The sequence below is a fragment of the Tachysurus fulvidraco genome, chromosome 17 (genome assembly GCF_022655615.1).
Source record: "Tachysurus fulvidraco isolate hzauxx_2018 chromosome 17, HZAU_PFXX_2.0, whole genome shotgun sequence".
Lineage (NCBI taxonomy): Eukaryota > Metazoa > Chordata > Actinopteri > Siluriformes > Bagridae > Tachysurus > Tachysurus fulvidraco.
Window position 1 is genome coordinate 13,236,496 of NC_062534.1, and position 23,029 is coordinate 13,259,524.

The window sequence follows — 23,029 nt, forward strand, 5'->3', positions numbered from 1 at the left end:
AGAGCCGCTTGGGAAGGGTGAAAAATGAAGCCTCCACATATTTTTGTTGAAGGGGAAAAAAGGGGCCAATGTGGGGGGATGGGGGATAAAATGGATGCATAAAAACAAGGGATTATAACATTTATAAAGAGAGTAGGCTTTGATGAAGTGTTAGTTTTAGATGTAAAATTACAGATTACTTATTCTTATTCAGTTGCTTCTTGCATGGGTCTTTTACTGTCGAATTACAGAAACTAGGCCAAATTAAGTACTGAAGAAAATTCTGATGTTCTTACAACAGTCAGGCTGAATATACATTCAGGACACCCACTGAAACCACAGAATGTGTGTTTACCTGGTGACCAGAGGGAGCTGCAAAGGTTCACAAGTTGGGCTACTTCACATATATGTGGGAGCCCACAAAACACTTTTCACCGCTGTCTGTCATTTTGATTGCCCAGCACGACTCCCTTCGCTCTCTCACCCCCTTCCTACCCTCCCTATGGCCAGATGGCTTTTTTTTTTTTTACTGTCTGTGGGCTCTTGCACCTTCCGTCTAAATCCCTAGAAGGAGCAGGAGAAATGGGCCATTGGTGTAGTGGCAAATGGTTTGGAGGTAGCCATGTAAATAAACCAGATTAAGGAGGGCTCTTTCACAGATACATACAAAATCGTTTTGGCGCTTCTCAGTCCCAGCCCTGATAAGCAATGAAGATCGGCCAACCGGGAGGGGGGAACATAAAATAATAAATCATCTGAGTGTAATTTTATTCACATTGAAAGAAAACAAACTGTTTGCAAACTTTAGTTGCCTAAAAAACATGGTTTAAATGTTTAATCCACAGTTGACCAGTTTTCTGTGACCAAAACAAGCCTTATAAAATTGTAGCCACAAAACCGTTTGTATATGACTTATACCATATCTTGACACAATTAAGTTGTAAAAGAGGCATCGAATTATAGAGAGAAAAAAGAACCTGCAATCTATCTATTACTAAAGAACAACAAACAATGTTTTAGTTTCTAAGTAGCACCTGGAAGGAAAATATACCCAAACATGGCAGATCTGTTAATATAAAGTCAGTATAAAATTCTGCAAACATTTCAATTCAGTGCTTTAGTGACCTGAAAGGTTTGCTCCTTGTCTACTCTGACTATGCTATATATTTTAGACTACTTTACATAGAGAGTGACATATAACTAGTATGAACTGCATCAGTCTAATCCATCTTCGCTTCTCAGTGTCTGCAGGATTGTATAGAATTTTCCCAAGTTCCCTATAGCAGATCGTATACTGCACAAAAGAAAGACAGTCAAATAAAATACGGAAAACTTTAGGACAAGAAGGGTTGAAATATAATTATCCGATTGGGTGTCATCATGCCACTACACAGTATGGCATGAATGATTTCCTTGAATAAAGAAAGATATTTTGGGTTGGCAATCAACAAAAAGCTGCCATTTTGTACAAGTGATGAACAAGAAAAACAAAAGGATTTAATAATCGGTCCATTCCTTGTGTTCTTGTCATTTCAAACAATCCCCTTCTGCAGAATAGATTATTATAAAACCCCATCTCAATCACACTATTGAGTTAACTATTGGCAGGAAATCTAAAACACTCCCAATAATTGTATAAAACTGCTTTTTAAAATTGCTTCAGAAACTCTATTGTTACCTTTGATTAGCACACGTCCTGCTTCCCTGAGCTATAAATATGGGGTTACACACATATGGGGTAAAATCTCTTTGTCACCCATCAACAAGAGGGAAAACAAAAGAACCTTCAATATATAAAAAGGCAGATGGATGATGCTGACAAAAAAATTAAATGAATATAAAATATAAAATAATATACATAATACCCAGCCCACCCTCCAAAGAAATACTGTTTAAGAACTGCATAGCTTAGTTAATTCTTGGAATTATCAATCATCAAAAAATACTCATAGATGCTTTTGTGACAGCCAGCAGTTTGGGAAGATTGAACAAAGGACGTCTACCATAATACATAGTGGTCTGTGGTCTTTTGTGAAGTCTGATGACATGATAAATTCTATGCACCAGTATATTCTCACCCCCTGGGTGTCTCTGCCGGAAAGTTAAGATTTGATAGTAAATAGTTTTCCGATCATTTTATGGGCCCAAATATACAGACAAATCAGCACAGGAACAGTTGTAGGAGCACTGTTTTGGAAAACCCTACTGAAATCTTCTGTTCTGAAATGAAGAAATCAAGCCATATGCACACATGGAATAGTCAATTCAGTGTAATCATTTAATACAATTTAATCATAATAGCCCACTTCTCTCATTCTTTGCTCCAGCTGACTCAGTTCACAGAGCCTGTCTTAAACGATTCCCAAGTTCACCATGGCAAGTTACTACATAATCATTCAGGTCACTCAGTTAGTCAACCACAACAACAACAACAACAACAACAACAACAACAACACCCTGCATATAGAAAGGAATACCTATCCAAAGCAATGCGACATAGCTACTTCAAGGAAGCTAGCAATTCAGCCGTCTTCTTTACACAAACTGGGTGTTACTCCCGGAGCTTTTGTTAAACTGGCTCCTTATTAAACTATTGCCTAGGTATGGTTTAACATTAACATATGTGATATAATTAATGCCATACATACACATCAAACTTAACCTTAACCTCAGCAACCAAAAGGTAACCTTTTGGCTTGTTTACTTTTTTAAATAAAAGCTACAGTTTTATGTATACCAGCATTTGTCCTTGTGGGGTCTAGCCAAATGTTCCCACAAAGTTGAACTGCCAGATATTGCTATGCTTAAGGAGACATTTGGTACCAACCAAGAACTAAAAACATAAACCAACACCACTACTACCACCAACAAGCACCCCCACCCACACCCCGACACATGCATACAAATATCCGCAAACAAATCTTTTACTTTTGCATTCATTGCCATGAATGCATCATAGCCAGATTAGATTTTCTCTAGATGTGCTTTTATTCCAAAATACACAGAATATACAAGACATCTGTTCACTGAGTGCAGCACTTCTGCAAGACAAGCCGGGCCGATTTTTCAAAGGCTGTTGTGACATGTTTAATAACATCTGGCTATGATTATGTCATTTTAGTACATTAAATGATGCTGCTAATGAATGCCAGTAAAACAGTGAAGCTGATCGTCTAAATCACAGGGCCTCAGAGACCTATTCAAGCACTGTCAACAGCCTCAGCCATCCCATCCTCACCCACCGCAAAAGCATCCACCATCAGCAGTTAGCACTTAGCTAATGGCTCCCTTTTGGTTGATATAATTGCACAATGATTAGCTTTGCGCCCTCAAAGTTTCACACTTCACCTTGTGTTGCTGCAGCACAACTAGCACGGCTCTGGCCTCAGAACATAAGTGACAGACTGCATGCTAATAGCGATGGCACTCAGACACGTACAAAATGACACCTCGCCTTGTTGATTCTACCTGTGTGTGCACATATACATTTAATTAACACTAATCCAATTGACAACCCTTACTTCCTGCCAAACAAGGTGTCAAGAGACAAAAAAGTGGTTATAGAGAACAAATTAGATTATTTTTAATTAAAATGCGAGATGCAAAGGAGGATTGTGTAAATGTATGAGTGATTAATAGAATGAATGAATTACTTTTTTTGTTAAGTTTCTGGCCTTTTGTGCAACCAATCAGCACTGCATTTGTCTCAACAATTATGTTCATAAACTAAACTTTCCAAAAAAAGCAACAACATTTTTAAACAAATAATATCATCTTAATATAAAAACCCCTGCTGTAGCCCCTCCTTAAAATGTGGGGGGAAATTGCTGTCAATTTGAATGTCTGATGAGATTCACCACAGTCTGTTTCTGGCAGGCTGAGCATATGGGGGTGAGAGGGGACTGATGGGGTGAAGAGGCTGAGCCATCAATCTCACCTACTCTTCCCCAATCAGTTACCACAAGGGTTACCACCTCTTCCTACGGTTGTTATTAGGATATGCTACTCTGGGAGACCCATGCAACAAATAAACTAACTGCCACCACTGTACAAGTCAGCGGGGATGGAGTTTAGTTAGTGTGATTAAGTGCAATTAAATACAATACAATACAATACAATGAAACATTATAATCAACAGCATCATTTGTGTTTATAGAGACCTTCATGTGAAGAGAACAACAGGTAGTATGTAGTAAATAGGTAGTATTATAGTAGTAAATAGTAAGTATATACTATATAGCGAATAAAGATGAGCATAAAGTAAAATGTGCTGCTATGTTTGTTGGCAAAGTCTTTTTCAAAATAGTGCTATTATCGTACACAAAATTCCAAAGGCTGCATAACATGGCCAATGGCAGTCGGCATTTTCAACAGATGAAGTATTGTCCAGATCGTATTTTTTTGGTCCTTCTACAAAAATGTAAATGTGAAACATGTTAGCAAATGGGAGCCCTGATGTCGCAGCAAATGACCAGTTTCAGCGGGAGCTGATAAAATGGCTGACAGCTAAACAGACAAACACAGGGATTTTGCTATTATGAGCATTACAAGAGCACACACAAGCACAATCACTGTAGACCTTATTCATATGTTTTCCCATTTTCGTTTAATATTGCATCAGTGCATGTTCTTGCAAAGATTTCATTTCATCCATAATCTTCTCTAAAATATACACTATTGTAACTTTTCCTCAAATCATCAGTAGGGCTGTAGATAAGAGAAAAAACACCTGAGACCAAAAGACACAGTGCCCTAACCCTAGCTATTTGTTCAAAACCTCTGGGTAAGCTCTTAAATGCCAAGCGTTTGCCCCTTCATTTGCCCCTCTCCCACTTGCATGCACTAGCATAAAAACGTCAAGTTAAATAGCACCCCTGAAGTTAAGTAATTATTTCTTTCCGAAGCCGCACTGCATGTTCTCCAGGAAGCCAGGAATTGAAATGCATAAAAAAGCCGGTAGGGATAAGCTAAATGCACCCCACAGACAGACCACCTCGCCACGGAGACACCTAAGCAGCCATGGCTTTGACATAATTTTTCATCATGCCTACCACCCGCTTTGCCATCTGCGAATTTGCCCAGGCAACATCACACTAATCCTGAGAATTCAGAGCCAGAAGAAAAATGGAGAGAAAAGCTGATGTAGACGAAGGGGGCACTGTTATGTGTAGTAGACTGTGCCACTGTCACAGGTTGGGTGGCAGAGCTTAACAACGCAGTACGACTGAGCCACCAGACAGGTAATGTTTTTTTCCTCACCAGCTTTTTCAGTTTGGTGCCATTGGTACTGCCATGTGTGTTGGCGGGGCCGCCCTGGCCGCCAAGTCCGCTCACATTCGCATCAATTACAGCGGATGAGCCTGACAGCCATAATTACACACCGCTGACGCTGATTATGCTCAGCCTGTCATGGAGACTGGCAAGGCACCTATTTTGGTGCACTCGTTCAAGCAGTCAGTTGTCAGGGCAGAGTGGTGGAGCAAGAGCGGACCCTCCGCTGGGGTGAGCAGAGGGGAATTTTTTGGAGGCGTAGGCGGTGGGTAGAGAGCTTACACTGCAGTTCACTCCTTCATCCTGTGCCCTTCCTCAACAGGCTGGTCTTGGCTCAGCTCCCACTGGCTGATTAAGCTTATGCATGAACATCCCCTGTGGTAGAATTTTAATTGATAAGGATTGATAGGGATTTAAGTGAGGCAGATTCCTACTCCTTCATCAAACAACAGTCAAGTGTATGCACAAGACATGTAAGCTGAAGAGGATGGATCAGGATGGAATGTAAAGATAAAAAATAAATGAGAAAATGGATTACAAAACAAAAATAGTAACCTGGGTACAGCTGGAGATAGAGCTCGAGACTCCCAGTGAATGAATTGCCATCAATATTTAATCTCCAGTCTGAGCAAGGCAAATGAAATATTCAATGTTTGTATGGGGAAATCATGACCATGGCATAGTGTTTGCTAGTGTCTGTGGAAAAATTACATATCTGAACCTCGCACACATACACACAGTGTAATCCTGAGCAGTTTATATCTTATCCAGGACTTTCTTAGCCACCAGATCACACCATTTGAAAGTAGAGGTCAGTGTAGATGCACACAGTGGCAGAGTGCACTATAAATCTCTTTGAACCATCTTATCTTCAATAAAAAGCCTTATCTTGGTCAGGGTCATGGTATATCTGCAGTCTATCCTGGAAAGCCAGTTAACCTACCAGCATGTTTTAGGGTGAAACTGATAAGACTGGAAAACCCAGAAGAAACCCATGCTGATATTGGCAGAACATTGCAAACTCCACAGAGTTACAGTAACCCGAGTGTAGGATCAAACTAAGGACCCTGGAGCTGTGAGTTGTCAATGCTTCCCACTGTGCAACCATGCTGTCCACAAACCTGAACAATTTCTGCAAGTCTGGTTAAAGAATATTGTCTTTTGATTCCTACTCTTCCCTGAAACACACAAAGAAACAAACACATCTCAAACAACAAACACATCTACAGTTAAACAAACACCTAAGCAAATTCTTAATTTCTGTATTCTGCAAAACCTCCGGCTTAGCCACCATGGGTCTAGTGTCAGCTCTTCTAAAGCCTGCAGACATACTCACATCATGTCAGCACATGACCACTGTGCATTGCGTACATAAAGCAATTGTTAAGCAGGAAATATGTTAGTGTTTTACATTTTAACCTTCAATGTGTGTTGCCGCTCAGTGATATTTAATTAGGCTGTAGAATATAATTTTGTGGACACCATGTGCAAAAAAAAAATTGGATGAGTGATGGAGTCCTTTTGAAAGAAGAATACTACCCAACCATAAGATGAGACATGATGCGTATAAATCTTTGATCATATTTTTCAAGGCCTTCTATTCTTTTGAACTACCCATGGAAGAAGAGCATATAATAATTGTATGCATTTATAAAGCCTCCACGGCAAACATATTTAACAAAGAAGGGTGTTGCTGTATTTTTAGTGGTATATTTTTTTCCCCACAAGTTCTAAAGACTTATTTACACCCTTCATATTTTCTATATTTCATGTTTAAGATTTATTTATTTATTGCCATATCCTTTTTCTTATTTCTTTTTACTTTCCAAAACATTTAGATTCAAAGCATCACAATAATGAAATCATTTTACTTTCCGCTCCAATAAACAACAAACAAAAACGCAAGAAAATATCAAATCAGATACCAAGAAGCAGGCCAAGATATTTGCCCAGAAGTATTATGGTGATAAGAGCATTTAATCCTTCCACGTCTGTTCTCACTCTGACTAACTCTACAAAGACAGAAACACAGACACAAGCTCACAAAGGTTGTCTTTTACTAATAATAATCTGCCAAGCCCTTGGCCTTAAGGCCTTGCTTTTTATTTCCAGTCCATTGTCATATTGCCTATCGACATGTTAGATTAAACAAAATTTTCACGTCAGTTAAATGAGTGCCGCCTGCATGATTAGCAGATCCCACTAATTCCGCCCCCCTTTTCCACCACCGCCATTTTCCACTTGGACGAGCAGCAAAGAGGGCTTTGTCCAGCAGGGCCCCCATCAAACATGTCAAAGATGGGTCTTTACCGCCTTCTCAGCCTGCTCCCATTCTCCTCGGGGAGAAGATGAGGAAGACAGGGACTGAGGGGAGGAGTGGAGACAGGATGCGCTCTGATTGTGAGGGGGTTGGACTCAGTGTTAAGGGTGTTCCCCGTGGTCCAAGGCCGCCCATTGACGGGGAGTAACGAGAATGCAAACAGTGTGCACTGGACACCCATGCAAGGGCTACATTCACCTACTCCCACACGTGCACCATCATCAATAATTACCCAACCAGCCAAAGCACTCTCAGTACCCTCCTCTCTCCTCAGACTCTTTGTGTCTTTCTTCATGGGCATGTGTTTGTTTGCTTCGCCTTAATTGACTTGATCTCTGTCGCATCTCTAAGGCTGATGTCCCAGTGTCTGGCAAACTGGCAGTGCATTTGAGATGAAGCCTAAAAATGGTCTGGACTAACGCTTGTTACTTGTTACTTAAGTTAAGTGGTGTACATTTGTTTTATGGTCAAAATAAAAGATGCATGAAAGAGAAAATATTTTTTATAAAAATGCAGAAAACAAGCATGATCTTTGCATGCAATTTCCTCAATGCTTTAAGAAATTTAATTTATTTTTTTTAATCAAAGTTAATAATAGTAAAAAGCCAAAATTTCAGGTTTGTTTTTGACAAATCAAAATCTCTTTCAAAATCATCACCAGCCACTTTTCTATCCTTCCAGATGCCTCATGAAAAGCCACACAATGGTTTTCATTTGTGATGGTGTTAGACAAAGATGAGAGAAACGCCTGCTTAGTTTGCACCTTCTACAACATACAAGAGAAAACACTTCTAATACAAATTTGCACATTTTACGCATCTAATACAAATTTGCAGAAGGTTTCTTTAAGATAAAACTAAAGACTGAGGCTGTGTGGTGCAAGAGCATTCATGCAGATGCATTTTGTAAAGGAGGCTGAGTGGCAAAAAGAAATTTCAGTCTGCTACTATGGGAAGAATTATATATGCACAGAATTGAGAGTAAGATGAAGCCAGTCAACATCTCTGGAACAGTCATTCATTCAGAAATCCTCTCTAGACACACACACTCTCTCTCTCTCTCTCTCTCTCTCTCTCTCTCTCTCTCTCTCTCTCCTCTCTCTCTCTCTTCTCTCTCTCTCTCTCTCTCTCTCTCTCTCTCTCTCTCTCTCTCTCTCTCTCTCTCTCTCTCTCTCTATACCCCCCCTCTCCTGTTTTTCACGGTGTTCCCTGCAGGCTGTGTGAATCTAGTACATCAGTCTGTGAGCATGTGGAGCACCACAGTCAGCTCTGTATGTGTGTGTGTCTTGGTAACACCCAAATTTGAAGGTATTCTAATTAATGAGAACTGTTTCCTTAGATTTCACCTCAATTCATTTGTGAAAACATTAACTCAAACCCTTGTCCTATATACAACTATATCTTTTCACTTTAACGTACCACGTGTAAATCCTTACAAATGACGTTTACACAGAGTGTGAGAAAGAGAGAGAGAGAGAGAGAGAGAGAGAGAGAGAGAGAGAGAGAGAGAGAGAGAGAGAGAGAGAGGGAGAGAGAGAGAGAGAGAGAGAGAGAGAGAGGGAGAAAGAGAGGCCTCTTGATTATATAATTCTGCTGTCTTTCACACATGCTACATTCTACATGAACTGGGTAGACCCTGATTCTAAGAAAAACTTAAATATTAATGATCAGTGTTCTATTCAATATATTTTGGGAATCAAGGACATGCATCTGTTCCAGTGAGATGCTTACATACTATAAATATATCTACGCCTTCTGTTTCTAGGGGGTAAATTAACAGCTTACTATATATTACCTCATATATTATTACCTCATAACTATAATCTATCTAACCTGGCACAAGGTTTAATTTTTTGAGAACAAATGAAATAAAACACTCGATTTTCCTCTCTATGTTTAAATGTGCAAAATTCAATGAGTATGAAGTAAATGCTTTTTTAATTGTTGCAAGCAAACTGAAAACAACAGTCGTCAGTAATACTTTTTTCTGTTTCAAACAGATTGATCTGCTCTTTTCAATTCTAACAGCATACTGCTAAGGGAATTACAGTCTGAGGTGACAAGACACCTATAGATTATATTTTATGTGTGTCAGCAAGAGTAGGGATTGAATGTAAATGTCAAAAATATGATTGTGAACACAACAAAGAGAAGTTCAGACGTGTGTGTGTGTGTGGGGGGGGCGTGTAATTCTGTTTCTAGACTAACAATGGGGTACAGACCTGATGTTATTAAATAAATCATGGAGAAAAGTACCCCATGTGTCCAGAGGAAGTTGGCCTTGGTCTGGCACTAATTGGAAGCGGCGACATGATCTGATGAAATTTTGTCATAATTAGTACACTTAAGCATGACCACAATCACTTCAGTCTTAATTAATGTATGGACAGAACCCAACTCATACACCAGAGGGTCACAGAGACAAGCTGAGTTTAAACACCAACCTTAACCTTTACCTGTGCAGAGTGCAAAGTCCTCTACACAGTAGAATTACAGCACAAATCAGAATGATGCTAGGTTTTCAAGAATTTCCTTTATAGGAAAAAAAATCACAACAAAAGCTCTTATGACTCAGAACGATCAAAATGGGGAACACATTCCATCAATAGAACGGATCAATATAGCGTCTTACCTCTCGGAGCACTCAATCAGACTTGATATATGTCTTGTGTGGGCAGGTTCAGTGAGCCTCTGCAGAGAGAAAACATAAAAGTCTGTTTTCAGCATCTGACACTAATAGCACATGATCAGCCTCAGTAACCTTATGAGATAGCTACTCCCTTTCTGCCCATCATTCATAAGTACCTCCGAATATAAAGTCTATCAAAGCCAAATCCCATGCCACAGCCATCTGCCAAGGGAAGCAATTGAAACTTGAATCATCCTTTCCTTGCTTTTATTATTTACTGGATGAATAAGATCGGGTGCAATATGGAGGAAATATTGAGATATTTGCAACACTATTCATTGTTTTCATCTTGTAAAAACTACCATATGATTTAATAGAATTGTACAGCAAAGCAATTCATGCTGAATCATTTTGATATACAAACAAATCTAGCTCAAACCACAGTAGAAACTTTAGACTTTCACTTTATGAAATACAATGTTAAATTTTAGGGTTTTATTTTACTACAATTATACATTTGATTCAATGTTCTAGCTGTTATTTCGCTGTTAAATTGTCAAAACGAAAAATATTAAAAATGATGTGAAGAAGTAAAGAATACAGAGGTCAGATGTCCACTGGCCCAACCCTGTTGAAAGTGAATTGATGGTTTACATGTGTGTTTTGAAACAAAGATAAACTGGAATGACATAAACAACATAGAAAAGTATGACTTGAGCTTTAAAAAACTATAAAGATCCTTAAATAAAGGTAAATATGTACAGTATATGTGGCTATTCTGGTAGATGTGGTAGCCTTCTCCACCTTTATTTAAAATGTGAAGCATGCCCATGTGATGTCCAAGAATTCAGTTAAAAAGACAAGTTGTGTTGGAAGTGCATCATCCTCGTAACCTGTGGTGGATTCAAAGTTTCTATGAGAAAGATAAAGAACCTTCCAAGCGCACCCATCCATGGCAAACCCCCTCCACCCCAAACTGCATGCTGTCCCCCAGGGGGAGCTGCACCTCCTGACCTCCTCCTCCATGGGGGTCAAAGGGAATTTAACACGAGGGTCCCACATTCCTCCAAGGTGATAATTGCTGTTGCTCTCTGCAGGGGGCCTTCAGGCAGTGGGTAAACAGGAGGAGAAAAAGACCCACCCCCACCCTACACACACACAGAGAGACATTTAAACACAACGTGCCCAGATGACACACGTGAATTATGGCATCAACTGATAGTGTGACGCCAGGCACAACGACATGGGGTGGTGACTTTTTTTTCCACATTCTCTCCCAAGTGTGCAGCTGTTAGGCCCAATGTAAACAGTGCAGCACATCACACTTCCAGCCAGACTCCTATGAACACTCTCCATGTTAATAAGATTTACTGAAAACTTCCAGCAAGGCCCATCATAAGACAAAAACATCACAACGACTTAATTACCCCCTTCATCATCTAAACCGCACACCCAGTGGTCTCTGATGGAGAAGTCCTTGGTGCTAGCTGATTGATGAACCATGCCAAGGATGAGCTCTCTCTCATTCATCCACTGCTGAGAGGAGGTGCACTGCTCCTCTCCTATTGTCATAAGCATTAATGAAACTTGTACTAAAAGCATAAAATTTTGTCAAATACAGCTTTAAAGTCTTTTTAATCAGCAAGTGCTGATTTTGCAGTGATACTAAACTCTCCTTCCTTTACTTAGGACATAAAGTCATAAGAGAGAAAAAATTCATGCATGGCCTATTAAGAGACTTCTGTCTCCTGAGCCTTGACCCTATTCTCCAAAACCAACACCATGCAGGAAAATAAGCTCCCCAGTTTCCGCCATGATCTTTCTAATCATATCTAATCGCTCGTAAACTACTGTACAAGCACAACACAGTTTAGTTAGTAGCAGACTGCCTTGAGCATTTGGTAAAGGCTATTATTTTTTAAGGCATTTCCCAGCCTATGCCCACATGTGGTTTCTGCAAGCCACACACTGAGGCTTCAGGGGTTATAAAAGCTGAGGTGGTGATTAAGAACCAGAAATAATGGCCTTCACAAAACCTGGAATGCTTTTCCAGGACAGATGAATTGCTGAATTATTAGCCCCTCAAACTATGATCATTAGTGAAGCTACATGCCATGTAATAAGAATAAATTTGATGTTTTTTTGCCATTATGTAGAAAAGGCCTTGTGGGCTACAGGCTATTTACTAATCCTAGTTTTGCTCTTTTGCCTAATCTGACTACTGATTTCACCTTCACCTCAAATTTGAGTCTTTCTACTCCCTAAATCTGGGATTAGGGTGGAAAGCAGTCACAGTGAAGCCATCTCAATCATGCCTGGACTCTATTTAAGCTTTTCTCCCCCTCTCTCCAATTCTCTCACTCTCTCTCATTCTTATAGATGCACGTGCGAACTCACACACACGCTCACACACGCACACAGACCCCATCACTTTGCTCATTACAAGAGCTTAATACCTGTAAGGGCTTTATCTGGGATTTTCTCCAGCCACTCACTCAACATCTCTGGCCCAGCAGCCTGCAATCAGGACCTGGACCTGGACTCTAAAGTCACAGCTTTGTACCTTTCCTTCAGCAAACACACCACTTGTCCGACTAAGCCAAAATCATTAGAGTTTAGTAATGCTCTCGAGGCTTCCATCTACTGCCCACACTGACCTAAGCTAATGATTAGAGAGAGAACGGTTGGCATTTTATGTCCTTGTGGTTAATAGCTGTATCCATGCACTGTTACAGTATGTCTTGTGTGTGTGTGTGTGTGTGTGTGTGTGTGTGTGTGTGTGTGTGTGTGTGTGTGTGTGTGTGTGTGTGTGTGTGTGTGTGTGTGTGTGTGTGTGTGTGTGAGTGAGTGTAAATGTGTTTAGGTTGTGTGCATCTAATTGAGATGTAAGCAGTTTTTTTTCTCCTTCAGAAGTTTCTAATAAATATCCTGGATAATTTTAAACACCTGGCCATAAACCTTGTGGAATGCTAAATAAAAGCAAGGTTTCAGAGTAAGACTCCTGTCTGGCTATTACTCACAAAGACAGCAGGATTTGTAATGGTTATAACCTGGATTAGCTAGTTGAAGCAAAAATCCCCTAGTCGATCAAACAAAGCATCACAATAATGTGTTTCTCACAGAAAAGCTTCTAAAATGAAACAAAATAGAATCAAATCTGAGGAGTCTATCTAAAGTATACAGATAAGTAAGTACACTTGTATGAAGTGTTTGTACTCTTTACACTTTACCATACAGTAGAAATAACTTTCTGGGAGCATGCTTACTTTCCATCAGCTGCTTCAAACTGTGAGCAAAGCCAGAGAGGAAGTGGATCTAGCTTTCTATTTTGACCCCCATTCGGGCCCCTGAGGTGACCCAGGGGACCAGATACAGCCCTGCACTGTGCTGCAGCTCTAGTTTCGATTGCCTGACTCCTTCCGCCACTGCACCTGTCACCCGTCAATAGACCCCCTGCCCACACCCTTTCAGCATGCTGAATATATGGCCAGGCTGAATGCCCCCACCTAGCTAATTACTGCTGGCTCCTGAGGTCTGGCTGCATTACACTGTGTGCACTACAACATCACAGCTCCAGTGTGTGTCTGCACTGGCCTGGGTACTACACACACACACACACACACAAACACTCAATCCTTCACACACAAGCACTGTGACATGATGACAGATTAACGAGTGCTGTACACTCACAAACACTAGGAATAGAGTTATCACTCTGGACAGACAGACACCACAGTCTAGAGGTTTAAAACTTTAAAAACTGGAGCTACTGGCTCAGTTAAAACATATCAGGTCAATATGAATTTCCAACTTTAAAAATATGTACAGATCAAAACGGAGATAATATGAAAACATCTGAAAAGGACAGTGTTTAAAACCCTACCAAATGGATGCATTCATAATGCTTGCATTACGCTCTTAACTAAATGATCTGTTCGTGTAGAAAAGTTAGTTCATATATGGCTGGCGAAGCGGGTGGAATTCAATATGTCCCTTGTGCACGATTCAGATCAGAGTTGATCTTGGATCTACTTGTACACAGATGAGTAAACTCTAAACAACACGTGATGCAGCGCGCATGGAAAAGACGCGCGCTCGCTCTGATTGGCTCGCTCTTGTGTCTCGCAGGGACTCAGACTGGGACGCGCTTAGAGGCGTCACGCTGCGCAAGTCGCCGCAGGTAAATTTTCGCACGTTATCGAGTGACGCTTGACTCGAGAAAGCCGCATTTGGGAAGAAAACATGACATGATGCACTACCCTACCCACATAAAACAACGTTTCATTAAAATGTCGGCACCGCAGTCCAAAAGCTTTACTCTTCTGATTGTTTCCACACTACCGCACCTGCTGACAGACACCAAGCTGAGACTGAATATCTCTGCGCATTCTCTCATCCTGGTGACGTCCAGATCATTTTGATATCCGCCAACGTGAAATAGTGGAAAAGCGTTTTAAACCAGAGCCCAGTCGTCTTGCATGTGAGCCGAGACAGATGCTTACCCGGGATCAGAGAGGAAACGAGAAGTGCGACGCAGCACTTGACGTGAAAGAAAAGTCATGTTTTTTAAAAAACAAACAAAAAAAAAAACACTCCGCCATGGTGTGACTCGTACTTGGCTACCTGTTTGCGCGGCTTGTCCTCTCTGCATCCATCTATCCAAACGATGATAACGTGCGCAAAGCATCCTGTATCCTGCTCTGCACACTTTTTTCTCTTTGTATTTTTTTTTTATTTTTTTTGTGTGTGAGTTTTTTTTTTTACTTTACTTTTGACCCGTTGATGTCATTTCCTGTATGAGTAACACACAGTGAACTAAGCTCAATAATACCTTTAGGAACGCGTAATATTTCGGAAAAACTTCTTGGCGCACGGGTTCACAAGGTCAACAGGAGAAGGTCGTAGTGCGGCGAAGACAAAGCAGTGATGTGCATCATCCTGTCTATGTTCATCCTGTGTCACTGAAGTGCATATAACATTTAATTCAACCTTAGTGACTTTCAACAGATTTGCTACCTCCAAGTTTATAGCCAAAAATATTGAAAGCAGGTAAAGATGGAGTGCTTTAGAAATATTACTCACTGTCAGAGAATCTCAGTTCTAATGTTAATCAGAAATCGAAAAGTAAAAAAAATAAATAAATCCGAACAGTATAAATAAATAAATAAAATCTGAAAAAAGGCACAACGCCTCATCCAAAAAAAAAGATAAGTAAATTCCAGAACAGACAAAAACCAAAAAAAAAAAAAAAAACCAGCAACACCAAAACCGAAAAACACCACTAAAAACGCAAAATACAAGATCCAAACATTAAAAGAAAGCACTTTGGAGGGAGCTCTGTTACAGATTTATTATCAGCAAATGATTTTACTTCACTTTCTTCAGTCATTGCCCCCCAAATTGCACAAACAAAGTGGCTTAACGCTTTCTAAAAACTACACGCACGTCAATACAAAACCATGAACATTCATTTTAAAACGAAATATACACATCAAAATGCTATATACACCGGTGTGAATTTATAGAACAAATAATTTTGCATACTTCTTAGATTGTAGGATCTGTGACCTTACATTTATGCATAAAGAAATTCTAAATAGATAAAAATTACTAATTATCAATAATGTCAAATAAATGACCACTAAATATATCAATTTGGAGATAAGAAAATGGCCAAAAACTGTGCAGCTAGTGAAGTCTCTCAACATACAATACATACAAATGTATTTACAGGTCAGGTCATAAATAGAGAGCATACACTATAGATATCACTAGCAGAACAATCACCAAGTAACCTTTTCCATTGTACTGCTGTTATATAATGAGAAAAACAAGGCATGAGGAATTTTTTATAGAAAACATAATACAAAGAGGCAGAGACAGCCCAGAGCCTAAGAATCAAATCTATAATTAATGTATCAATGGATTTAATTTGAAAGAATGAAAAGGGTTGTGTTTCGTAGCACTGCAAATGAAAAACTTTTCATATTCTGTTTGCTACAGTTGATGCACACTGTAACCAATTACATGGTTATGCAAACTGTCTTCACTTTGTTGGGTTTTTTTCTTTTTTTCTTCTTTGCTTTGTTTTGCAGATCACGGCTTCTGTACAAATGCCCAACAGGAAATCTTCCAACAGGCTTGGTATGAAGGGTTACACAATCGTACAGCATTATAAAAAAGGAAGCTATAGCAGACTTTTTCACATGCTTTTTATGTATAATCCTGTATCATTGGTCAGCCTTCATTAGTGGAGGATTGTGATCCTTTAATAACGGTTAAGTAAAGCTATGTGTATTTCACACTATCCCAGCTTCACTGCTGTCTTTTTTTCGATGGACATAGTGGGTGGTAGGTGTTAGAGTTAGTTACAGATAGGACCCCTACATGGTGTGGTATTTCCTTACTCCTTTCTGGCTCCCTCTGACTCCTTTACCTTTGAACCTACAGAAAGGATCACCATGAGGCAGCCGGCAATGATAGATGACCGTTGGTCTGCCAATGTGGCACAATATTTCAATTTTCTGCCTGGGATGTGGTGTTCCAGAGGTTGAGAAGAGTTCAGCTGCACAGTGTGGTGCCAGCATCCGCTCCCAGTGCCCGTGCTGGAGACCCAAACACAAGTTTCCAGCACATACCACAGGCCCTACTGGTGTCAGTGAAAACAACTCAGCTTTGTAGTATGACAAAGTCCCAACTGATTATTTATGAGACATAACACACATTAGACTGAATGTTGCTTTCTTTATGAAAGAATATCTGTTTATTGTTCAATTGTACATGTGGATGATGTATATAAACTTATTTTGTGATACTTGAGAATAAAGCTAATCTAATCTATTCTAGTGTATCATGATGTATTCTATTATCAAATTAAATAATAGCATATTTTACAGATGAGCATGAAATGGGTTTAGAAAAAAAGATCAATCCTCATATTCAGTCCATTTTAATAACAGATTATGCTGGAGGTAGTAATGTTTTTGATAAGAGTTAGATTAAATGTGATAAGGCAGTGAACAGTCACACAATTCAGGAAATCACTAGGGCTTAGAACATGTTACATCAGGCAAAACAGCTGACAGAAATTGCTGGCATAAGAGAAATACAGCTTGGCTTTTCAAGTTCTTTTACTTTGGAGTCTGCCTCTCCAGCATGGTGCTCTTTCCCAAAGCAACCAGAATATGTTCAGAGAGACAGAGAAAAATGAGGCTTAAAAAGGAGATAAAAATATATGCAGGTATGAAGTCGTGCATCATACTGTGATGCATGTCTTATATTTTGACATTGCTATCTGGGTCAGTTATATTTATGAGTATCATGGTGTTACTCTGAAATGTGATTATGCATGTTTATTTTATGTGACAAAACCAGGCTGATATCTGGTAAGTGTGCACATAGATGTGCATGTCTATCTGGAATTGAGTATTTCTTTCTGTCTGTGTGCTTTAGGATGGGGGAGGGCAGTATGCCTTTCAGCTGGAGCACTGTGATTGGTCTGAGTGAATGTGAGGCCTCATGGCATGCAGTGCACCCTAGTGGTGAGGAGGAGGATCAAAAACAAACACACCAAACATAACCAAACCTCTGAACGTTCCCTCAAAGTATATACATACAAGCAGTCTCATACAATATTTTACACCTTCCACACTGAAACAAAGTGTTCTGCAAAGGTTTGGGAGCATCAAGAACCTTCCTAGAGCTCTATAATAACATAAATAACCATGCAAGCTGTAAATATGGATCACACACCTCTAATTCATTATAAAAGCAGGATGCACTAATGTATGAACCAGTGTGCAGTCATGTCAAATTTACTCATAAGATTGCTAAAATATTTATCACTGCTGTCAGAAAAGTAGTTGTACTGAAAAAAAAGTGTCCTCACTTAAGCTAAATGTATTTTAAAAGGTGTATTTAAGATGTATTTAACACAAGACTGGTTGTGATATAACACCAAAATCTTTTCATCTTGAGTGAAACTACTGATTTTCTTCCAGTTGTTTTTATAAAATCTAAATAAAGCATACTAACAGTTGTGTTAAGCATTAAAAATGGTAAGTTAATGGTAAGCATTAATTTATTATTTATTAGTCTGAAAAGCCCTCCCTTAAACTGGGAGCCAAACCCTTGAAATTGGTTCCAGGATTTCCAGAACATGTCCAGCACCCTTAGTCAAAATTCTAAATCATTAAACTTTGTTATCGAATGTAAAGTTCCAGTTGTTATCAGAGTAATGTAATATTGCTTACTTCATGTTTGTTTCTACAATTTCTGCTAGCAATTCATTAATTGAGTGTGGACGTTTTCATGTCGCCATTAAAATTTTGAAGAATGACCAAAACTAATTCACACACACACACACACACACACACACACACACACACACACACACACACACACACACACACACATATATATATATATATATATATATATATATATATATATATATATATATATATATATATATATATATATATATATATATATACTGTACTGTATAAGTTGCCTTCTTTCTAAATCAAAATCTACCTTAAAGAGCAGAAATAAATATTAATAAACTGAACATAGTCTATATTTGGTGTGATAACCCTTTGCCTTTGAACATGTTTTAGTAGCTTCAGGTACACTTCAAACAGTTTTATGTGAACACTGGCTTAGTGTTTTCTAAGCATTTTGGGGGAATGTTCCAGAGTTCTTATGGAGGTTTTGACTGTCATACTTGCTTCTGTTTTTGCAGGTAATCCCAGACAGACTTCATTACATTTGTTATGAAGTGGTCTATTATGTAGACCACTGAAAAGTGGTCTATGTAACATGTTACTTAAATTTCTTCACTGACATAAAAAAATGGGGCAAAAGATTTTTTTTTTTTTGAGGAGTTGATCATGCTCTTTTTTACAGACCTGAGTATAAGACCACATTTGCATTTAATTAAAAGCAATACGCTCACTAGCTATTACCTCTGCTCATTCTTGTACTTATACAGTCAGCAAAACATGTGGCAGCTGTGCAATGCATAAAATCCTGCAAACACAGGTCATCAGCTTCAGTTAATGTTCACATCAAACATCGGAACTAAAAAAAATGATCTCAGTGACTGCATCAGGTTCCACTCCTGTTAGCCAGGGACAGGAATCTGAGGCTACAGTGGTCAAAGGTTCACAGATATTGGACAGCTGAAGAAAAGCATCACCTGGTCTTTTTCCAATTTTCACCTGCCAAATGACTATCATGCCCATATGTGCTTTTTAAACATCCCATGCCAGATTTAGTCCCTCTTTGCTTCTATAATAACCTCAACACTTCTGAGAAGGCTTTCCAGAAGATTTTGGAGTGTGGCTGTCAGGATTTGTGCTCATTCAGCCACAAGAGCATTAGTGAGATCAGGCACCAATGTCAGATGAGAAGGCCTGGTGCACAGTCAGCATTCCATTTCACTGCAAAAGGTATTCATTGTGGTTGAGGGCAGGGCTCTGTGCAGGACACTCAAGTACTTCCATACCAATCGTAATAAACCATTTCTACATGGAACAAGGTTGGACCTCACAAAGACATCTTATAATTTTGAATATAATTCTGTGCTTCCAACTTTGTGGCAACAGTTAAGGGAAAACCTAATAATCAGTGATATTGTGGTGTCCATAAACCTTTGGCTATATAGTGCATATAATAAAACAACTTCAGAGGTGTGTAAGAGATTAGGGAACAAAAATGAATACATAGCTTTCTAAATGTACACACCAAACACTAAATGTACGCACCAACGATTATATAAACTGGTTATAAGGATGTGTATATTGGGGTATAGCTGAAGACTGTAGACCCCTCTTTTCCTGGCAAGGGGATTAATAATGAATTAAGGCATCTAAACCCCACAGAGCAATCCCCCTGCCAACATGCTTTCCCTAAAAAAAGAAAGAGGTTCATGCATACTAATGTATCCATTATTTATAGTGATTGCACAGCTGGGCCACCGATGTTAAAGACAAGGAAGGAGGGGAAATTGTTTGCTCCTGGATGGAAGTCCCAGACTGAGAAGCAACCAGTTATAAGGTTGCTAAAGTATGAGTTATAGTGGCAATTGTATGGCCATATCTTGAATAAAGGAGGGTGTCCTTCACTGCCAGACAGTCACGCCTCATAACAGGGGATGAGGAGGCGAATGCTGCTGGGGGAGGGGTGGATTAAACAAATAAATACATGATAAGAAATAATCATGCTGGGATAGCAGGGCTCGGTGGAGACAAAGAGACTATGGGGGAGGAGGTCAGGAGTCTAGCTTGAATCAATTCACTGCCTTGTCTACAGATTACAGTCTGTGGTGGAATGAACATTGGGTGGGTATAGCAACCTTTTGACCTAATTTGAAGATTTGTGATCTTGGGTTCGAGCATTTAGCCAAGCCAACTTCACAGGAAATGAATAATAAAAGTATGGAATTAATAGCAGATTTATGTACTATGTGCCCTGGATGTGTGTTGGAGAAGAAAAAAGAGAGGATTAGAGTTAGCAGACAGTTGGAAGTTGGGAGACTGGAATCAGCTCACACATCAAGCATGATAAGATGATAAGATAAGTTCTGGCCAGATGAGCATACGACCCACTGGAACTTTATATTTGCATAGATAGCAAGTGATGAGGGGACATCTTGAGAGACGAACAGACCACCACCAGAATATCCTAGATCTTTACAGATACCTACAGTTCTGTATCAGGCCACAACTGATTTGATCTCTTAGAGATCATGATAGAAATAATTCAAAAGAGGACTTCCCATTCAATAAAGAAAATAAATTAATGACTGATTACACTGTGCACTTGCAGATGTCCCTATCAAAGGAACTGATTTGAAACAAAGAGATTGGGGAGTCTCAGAGCATAAGGACTATGGAATAAGAGCTGTACAATAACAATACCTCAATTTCCAACATGGTAGTAGTCTTTTATAAAGAGCAGGCGTGTAGAAATGTATTTATAGTGTTTTAGACTGAGTAACTGAATTTTTTGAAATTATCTTTTCAGATTTCATAATTTATCTTGTTCTTCTTAATAGATTTACACTATGGAATAAGTTCTTATTTATTTCTGAATTAAGGTTTTTGTGTGTACATCCATCATTGGAGGAAATAAAATGAATACTAAACTAATCCAGGAAGAAGAATGGGTCCTAATTTACAGGTAATAAGGTGATTTAGCTGAATTATCACCTGAGGCCAGACCTCCCAAGAGAGAATGTACATTGTGCAAACACTGCAACCTTTATTCTACTGCACAGACAAGGACTACTTAAACCTTTTATGCTGAGTTTTGCCACACACAGGAAAAATCCATAAACTTTGGAATTATAACAAAATAACCCATTGAGGTTTTGACAGATTGGATTTTCCACTGTTCAAAGTCAAAATTACCCTCCACAACATCCCTGCCCCTCCATTTTTATGGCAAATACAACAGCATCCTAATTATGTGTGTGGCCACCATGGTAAGAGACATCTTGTTAACTTGTACATGCTGTGAGCTTGTATAAATGTGCTACAGCCGCACTTTGGGAGCTTTGCTTCCTGCTTAGTCTGCCATAACCGAATCTCAAATCAGAATCAAAACAGGTTACCTCGTCATTCAAAACATGTATGCATTATCCCGGACTTTCTGTGTGTATATATGTTTGGAATCTGATTTCAAGATGCAGTTTTTATAGTTTTTAGAGGAATTATGGCAGACAAAGATCCCAAAATGTATTTGTAGCACATTAAAAAAGCTACTTCTAACTATGGAATTTCCTTTTTGAAATTACAAAGCTTGCATATCCTTATGTATTTACTTTCAAAGACATGCCATGTAAAACAAGGTCTGGGTGCTGTAATTCATTGCTTAACCCTGAGGTCATGGATGTTGTCCAATGTCTGCAATGGGTAGATCAGAGCTAAGTCCTAAGCTAAGTCGCCAGCTTCAGAATGACAGAGATTCTGTGTCTGAAGCTTACCCCAGGGTGTCCGAACAGAAGGCTTTGAGTGTCCTAAAGACACAGAACCACAAACCTGTTCCTCAAGAGGCTTTCATTAGGTTTCAAAGGCTTCCTGGTTTTAGATTACTGTGCAAATACATGTCTAGCTGTGTCCACTAGTCACTGAGTGCTGTGAAGATTCAGGCTGATTGAACATGTTAGTGCTCAACTTCACTCTGAATCCAGGAGGAACCCATTTATATTGCAATTTGAAAAGAAAACTCCTCATACACGGAGGTATGATTTTCATTTTGTAACCTTTGCTCATGATGAAATCTTGACATTTGACTTGGTTCAAAGGCCAAATAGGAAAGCTAGCAAGTGCCAAGATCCCCCATGTAGGCAGTCGCCAGCCTTCTTGACCCGTCCAGATCTTTTTTGACATGTTGTCAATCTTAAGCCAAGACTTGCAGGGGTTAAAAACCAAGCACACTTTATCAAGCAAAGATGTGCCTCAGAGAGATATACAACCTATGGTAATGTAAGGGGAAGGCACAAGGTGATAGGACCCTGAAAGGTGCCCCATTTATCTTATTATGTCTTTCACCCATTGTCTCAAAAAAACCTTATGCTACTCTCAGTGTGTCCTTTAAGGGGCATGTTAGGAAGGAAAAAAGTGGCCCACGAATTCCCTAGAATGGTTCACATTCATTATGAGAGTCCTTTAGCATAAGAATGGCTCCTGCCTGCATGCATAATTCTGCTGAGTAATTGTGATGGCCTTTTCTACTGGCTGCTGACAAAAAAGCACCAGCACGGGGGCTATTGTCATGGGCGCATCCATCTGCATCCAGGCCATTAAAGGATATTTGCACTTCCTC

The 23,029-nt window shown here is 39.4% G+C and overlaps 1 long non-coding RNA gene across 1 annotated transcript in view; it reads right to left on the reverse strand.

Moving 5' to 3' along the window:
• Window positions 1-15,036, reverse strand: part of LOC113635638 — a 62,572-nt gene extending 47,536 nt beyond the window's left edge. The window contains exons 1-2 of the long non-coding RNA XR_007138377.1: window positions 14,822-15,036; window positions 10,202-10,260 (exon numbers count right to left, since the gene is read on the reverse strand). This is a non-coding gene — a long non-coding RNA (uncharacterized LOC113635638). The remainder of the gene's footprint in view (window positions 1-10,201; window positions 10,261-14,821) is intronic.
• Window positions 15,037-23,029: the final 7,993 nt, after the last annotated feature.